This window comes from Limulus polyphemus, unplaced genomic scaffold, assembly GCF_000517525.1.
Source record: "Limulus polyphemus unplaced genomic scaffold, Limulus_polyphemus-2.1.2 Scaffold2115, whole genome shotgun sequence".
NCBI classification, from domain to species: Eukaryota; Metazoa; Arthropoda; class Merostomata; order Xiphosura; family Limulidae; genus Limulus; species Limulus polyphemus.
Window position 1 is genome coordinate 51,877 of NW_013667725.1, and position 7,095 is coordinate 58,971.

At 35.1% G+C, this 7,095-nt stretch overlaps 1 protein-coding gene across 3 annotated transcripts in view; it reads right to left on the bottom strand.

Moving 5' to 3' along the window:
- The window catches only part of LOC106465992 (BAG family molecular chaperone regulator 2-like), a 42,046-nt gene that overhangs the window by 10,772 nt on the left and 24,179 nt on the right, over positions 1-7,095 (bottom strand). The window lies entirely within an intron of this gene.

Sequence of the window (7,095 nt, forward strand, 5' to 3'; positions counted from 1 at the left end):
CAAAACATTAAAAGTTAAATGTTAAAAGCCAATTCATTCTGCATGTCAAACAATCACTCTCTTTACAAAATAATATGCATTAAAATCAATATAATAAATACTGAAAAAATTGTATTATGCAAGCATGATTAATTATATTAAAAATAAATAATCTCTTATACTTTTATTTATATCTGGGGCGGGGTTGGCGTGCCGGACTGCGGATCTAAGGTTTTGTGGTTCGCACCCAGTTATTGCAAAATCACGCTATGCACTATGGGGTTGTGGGTGCGTTTATAAGTGTGGTGGTCAAATCCCACTCTTAGTTTTGAGTAGCCCATGAGTTCGAAGTGGGTGCTATTGTCTGGCTGTCTTTTTCTTAGTCTACCAGTTCAAAATTATAGGAACGGCCAGCCTTTATTTAGCTTTATGCGAATATCTGAAACAAACAAACAAGTTTTATACTTTGTTTCATTAAATCTTATTAGATATAATATATTTAAAATAAATAATTATTTTTCAGTAATTTTGCACTGATTGGTTAGTTTATGGATTTAGTCTCAAATCCTCTGATTCGGTGAAAATAATTCGAAGTTTGTCCATGTAACAATAATAAATTAGCATTTTTCTTCCTTAACATTTCTACAAACTGTCTTCACTTGTTGTTATTTGTTACTAAGCACAAAGGACTATCTGTACTATGCCCACCACGAGTATAGAAACCCTGTTTCTAGTGGTACAAGTCCGCAGACATACCACTGTGCCATTGGGAAGCCCTTCACTTGTATACTGTTATATCTTGTAGGCCTGTGTACAAATGACGTTCAAATGGAAAACGTAACTGATGGTACTACGACCAATGTTAAAATAATAAACTTACTTGTATTATTCCACGGCTAATCGATCGAGTAACTGAATATACTCGATAACTAACAATGATCTAAATACTTCACTGAAGTAAACTAACTGATCCAATGTTTGCTGACTCTCGTATTTATACGAATGTTTCACTTGTAGATATTCGTCGAAGTTACTGGAATTTTGTGATGCCATCGAGACATTTTAAGTATTCTAGGTCTAATTTTATATACTTTTTATCTTAACGACATTCGTCCACTAACATCTAAATTAAAATATTAAAAATATAGTTTCTACTGTCTCCTTCTTGGACTGTGAAGTCCCTTGAAAATCCCAATATAAAAATAAAACAATAAACTGTCCATTCACCTAATAAAAGCATTTCTTTATTCATCCCAGTTAATTCTTAACACACCTAACTGTCCAGCCATTGGAAAGTTCTGGAGATGATACAGTACTTCAGAATGTAGAAAATATGGGAGTCCCAACAGTATTCATTGCTTTTGTCCACTGGTATCTTCTCATTTCTGATATAACAAGTCATAATGAATCTCACTGCCCAATACATCTTTGTCATCGGGCTGTATAGTGCAATTGTTTATCATGAGCATCTTTCAACTGAGTGTTAGACCACACTAGTTCTTCATCATCACTTGTGTATTTAACACATTGGTTTTATATTCTACTGTACTTTTGGTTGGTTGTCTTTACTACTTTGTGCTTCCCTTTTTGAATAGTGTTTACGTTCTTCAGGAACATATGGTCTTCAGGAAAATTTGCCAGCCATTTCAATGTGGCATGATCTATCTGAAGTATAAACATCTGCCTATATAGATAATAATGAAAATGACTTAAAGCTTGAACAACACTTAGTAGCTAATTCCAAACTGTACAGTACCTCATTTATGCAGGTTTTATTGCCTTTATATAATAGGTAATCACATGATATTTTCCATTTTGCACTTGGGACAAAACTGCTCCCACTGCAAAATTACTGACGTATGTGTATAAAATGAGTTTATCTTCCAGAGTTGGTTTAGTATACTAATCAAAGAGTAGTAGTCAATTCCATCTTCAGTTTGTTGAATGTTTATTCACAATCAGCAGTCCAACAAAACGTATTTGGCTTTTCAAGTAATTTGTGTAAAGTATAAGCTATGTCAGAGAATGATTTTACAAAATGAAAATAATAAAAGCATAGTCCAAGAAATTCCCTTCCCTCTTACAAGTTATTTGGTGTTGGCCAATTCTGGAGAAAGTCAACCTCTGATGAATCTGTGATGACTCTCTTAGTGACTAAGTATTCCAGAAACCTCATCCATTGATGGAATAATTCCCACTTTCATTAATTGGTCCAGAGCTTTGCTTAGTCCATCATATAGATTATCAAAATTATTCCCATATGCAATTATGTCATCCAAGTAGATACGTATAACATTCCAGTATAGTTCTGACAAAAAACACATCATTAAACATTGAAATGTAGCAGATGCATTGCATAACCCAAATAGTAACACAACAAATTACCCTAATGCATTTCCTGCAGTAAAGGATGTCTTCTGTGTTTTTGCTATGTTGACTTGCAATAGTCAATATCTACTCTTAAGATCCAACGTTGAAAACCATTTTGTGATACACATAGTAGAATCCAAAGTAGAGTCAATCCTTAGCAGTTGATAGGTATTCTTTTTTGTGGCTTTATTCGTTTTAAGGTAGTCTGTGAAGAACTTTATGGATCCACATCTTTTTTCTTCACATGAGGTCCATTGGAGAAGGTGTCTCGATATTCCATGAGCTGGCATTGATCAGCTGTAAGATCTCCATATTTCTGGTTAAACAGCTCTTCTACATGAGGTGATAAGCTGTCCTTATGTAAGGATTTGACATCAGATCTTGTACACCTTTCTTCAAAGTTGACTACTTCTAATATTCTCTCATGTGGAAATACTACCTGCACAACCTCACATCTTGCAATGTCCCATTCAGACTTGGCTCGAATTTTATAATTTCTTATATCCATAATCTTAATAACAATGTCTTTGTTTTTCAGGACCACTAGAGTTATACTAATCGTTACTCCACCAGGACATGTTGAAATGTTAGGTTCTATTACAGCATAGTCACCCAATGTAAATTTATTTTTAACATATCCTGGTATGAATATTTCACTTCTTGGTGGTACAACGACTGCTCTCATTGTTGTCACAAGAAATTAAATCTATGATGTAGTAATTGCCATGTAGTGCACAGGGATTTCCTGATCATAGACTATGAAGCTAGCCTAACCTCACATCTATGTCTCCGCGTGAATTCAGTTCCCAATATGTACTCTTCCTCGATGTTGATTACCTAGACATCATAAGGCATAGAGAAGTTTCTTACAGTAAGGGCAACTTCTAACTTTCTTCTTGCTGGAAATTTATGTCCACTTGCCGGTCACATCATTCCCTCTTATTTCTTTATCTATGGAAGCAATTTCTCACCTTTAATTACCAAATCAGCTCAACTTATTTTAGTTGTAAAACTAGTATCAGTCAGCATATTACAAAGCTTCCCATCAATAAACCCATGGAATCCTAAAATAGTTTCTTTAAATAATGAACTTCTTATTTCATTTGGGGCAGATGGGGTATTCTCATAAGGCCAGCTCATTCCTGTTTCCCAATGTCTAATTAATATTTTGCTGTTCCTTTGATATAGTTGGGCTTGAATACACATCTTTGGTTTATTAGCAGATATTGATTCCTCACAATCTCGCCTATAATGGCTAGGTTTCTCACATCTATAACAGTTTCTTCTTTTTGGTATCCTTTGGGAGAAGTATGTATTTCATACAAGCTATCGTGTGCAGTTCCTTGCAATTGTCTTATGATTTATTTCCCCCATTCTGTGTAATTAGTTATTTAACTAATCCATTTAGATCTTCTAGACTTTTGTCAGCAGAAGTTGATGTTTTAATACTAGTTGCTCTAATGATCCTGTAACTTTGATATGGTGTTTTCAACTGTTTATCTAAAACTTTAATTGATTCTAGTTCCATGGACAATTACAGAGTTTCCTGGATATACTCTTATTTTGTTTCAGCCTAATTCTCAAATATTCGTCAGTTATGGCTCCTATAAATTGGTCATGTGCCAACAAATCCATCATTTCAAATGGATTGCCCAAGTAAGATAATTGGACAAGCCCTTTCAAATCTGCTACAAGTTTGGCTAAAGTCTCTAATTTCCTCCACACCCTATTATGGAACATTGCTCTAGATACTTCCTTCTGGTATGTCATACAAACCTGTTGGATGAGGCATTTACAAATGCTTGATAGTTGTTACAGCTCTTAGCTAGTAGGTTACTTAATGTTGTTAAAGCTGGTCCTCAGTGAGATGAATAGGTTATTGTTCACTATTCCACCTCTTCATTTTGGAAATGATCCTGGTATGCCTCCCATGGTACATTTCTGTTATGGTCCATTGATTTCTTGATTGGCTGATGTGAAACTGTATTTGGTACTGACAAGACTGGAGCAGTTCAGGAAAGTCCTGCAGTAACAGATGGCACGACTGTAGTGGTAATAGGTGTAGACCAAGTCATTTAGGTTGGAACTCTTGAGCCAATGCAGAATAATGTGTGGCTGGTATAATCTTTGCATTCAATACTTCAACTTCCAGATAATCTATAACATGTTATTTTATACCTTATAGCTGTCTTTCTTTCTTTGTCAGTTTGTCTTTACAGCCTTACTTCTGCATTTCTTCAAACTTGTTGCTGTAACCTCTCTATATATCCCCAGTAGCTTCATTGATCTTGTCATCAATCAGATTTATTTTTAGTTCTTTATGAAATACCATTTCTCTTTCTTTTAACTCTCAAATTACAATACATTTTCCATTGACTTTTTTTAGCAATCTTTTAATTTGCCATCTCTTTCTTTTTGGTTTGTTTTTCTATCTCTTTCTTCTCATTTTTAGTCTCTTTCTTCTTGATCTTATATTTTTCTGAAAATGACTGGAATAAGAACCAGGCAGTCCAATACCTGATTCTGAGCCTGGACAGCCAAGCCCTGAATGAACATCTGGATGTGGATGCCATCTCGAGTCATACTGACTCACCATACAAGAGAGAAGGAACTGGAGATACTTATCTGGCAGTTTATGATAATTTTATATGAGAAGATACTAGAGACGGAAGAGAAACATAGCTCCAACCACTGGAAAATGAGCCAACACTGACCTCTCAGTCGGTATGTGTGAGACTGAATGATCATCATAAGCATTAGGTTGAGTAACCAACGATTAAAAGGAAATATAGCATTCCTTAGTGTTTTAGCTGCCAGGTTGTAATGACCAGCAGAATGTATGGAATACATTTCGTGACTACTACTCAATTATTGTAAGCTAAGATAGTCATTAGATTGAGCAACTAATAATTGAAAGAAAGTAGGCATTCTTTGATTTATGAGTAATGAGGTGACATTTCACATGTGAAATAAGTCATGTATTTGCCACTTGATTTACTTAAAGATCGCTGACTGAAAGGATGTCATGGCCCTTGCCATCAAGTAGTATTGTAAAGCACAATTTATGCACTACATTGTAAAATTACTACTTTATTTACTGCATACACTAGGACAGTCATCAGAGCGAGTGACTAATGATTGAAAGGGTGTTGCAACCCTTGCTTTCTGAGCTATCAAGCAGTTTCATTAAATGAGACATCTATAGGATAAGAGATTATTGTTGCTCAAACATCAACAGTTAGAACACAGATTTAAAGAAGAGGCATTCCTTGCTTTCCAAGCAATCAAGTGATGCACACTATATAATGTATGCACTATTTTTGTGATTTACTCTTAATTACCTTATCAAGAACAGTTGCTGAGCTGCGTGTTCACAAACTGAAAGGAAGTGGCATTTTTTGCTTTCCAAGCTATCAGGTGATGCACAATGTACAACAAATGCACTACATTGTCTGATTTCCATCTGATTAAAAAGTTATGACAAGGTTTTGGTCGAGAAAGCAACAACAACAACAACAAAAAAAGGATCGTGAGACCCTTACTTTCCAAGTTATCAAGTAGTATTCAGATAAGATGTATGTACTGCATTGCAGGATTATCACTCAATCAACAGCTATGGTAGTCATGTAATTGAAAAGTCAGTGACTGAAAGGGTTTCATGACCCTTGCTTTCCAAAGCTCTGGAGTAATAACATGAAATACCATGCATGCACTATACCTTATGGTCACTATGGTCAACAATTTGTACAACGAAAGATTGTAACTAGACGTTTGAAAACTCAGCTAAAAGTGCTTTGTAGCTTTTGTTTTCTGAGCTGTTAGGTCATATTTCACAGTAAGATGTAAGCTATACATTTTTGTGTTTCCAATTTGATGTACTGCAAAAGTTAGGATGATAATATGATTTACATATCAGTGACTAAATGAATGTTGCAACTCTTGCTTTCTGAGCCAGTGAGTTGTTTTCTGACACAAAATATATTTTTATGTTTTGAGAGAGTCACTCCCATACTCTATTTAAGTGGTAAGAAGTCTATGGATTAAGTTGCCCTGTACTCACTAGATTTCTTTACGTAATTACCTACATCAGATCTACACGCTATTAGGCAGTTTTGCTTCCTAAAGTACAGTAGTAACAGCATGATATTTAATCCTTGCTAAACAAATTTTCAGTTAAAAAGTCTTAATTCGGCTGAATTTTGAGAGTGAGTATTATTTTGTGAGTCCTGAAATAAAAATTAGTAGAATCTTATGACCCTGAAATGATATTACCATTGCTGCCACATGTAGCTTCAGAAGGTAATCCAGAAGTTACAAAAGTGTTCAGAGGTGAGATGTTATGAACTACTGGAGTTTTTAATAAGTTTAATGACAATAAATGTACACAGCGAGGTCACAAGTAAATAGACACCACCTTTTCAGAAAAAATGGAATTTTTCAATCATATTCACATGAATTGATATATTTATAATTTAATTAATATATAGTAGATTTTCTTTCGCTTCGTGGAGTTCGTTGATCCTTTGGAGCATCGTAGGAATCATCTCGTCAATTTTAGATTGTGGGATTTTCGCCCACTCTTGCTTCAAAACTTGGAGTAGATCGCTCTTCGAAGTTGGTTTTTTTGGTTGTTTCTCGACTTGCCAGTCGAGTATGGCCCAAAGGTTTTCGATAAGGTTCATGTCAGGAAATTGGCTCGGCCAGGGCAACTTCTGGATCCCATTTTCTTTCTGCCACTTTTGGGTG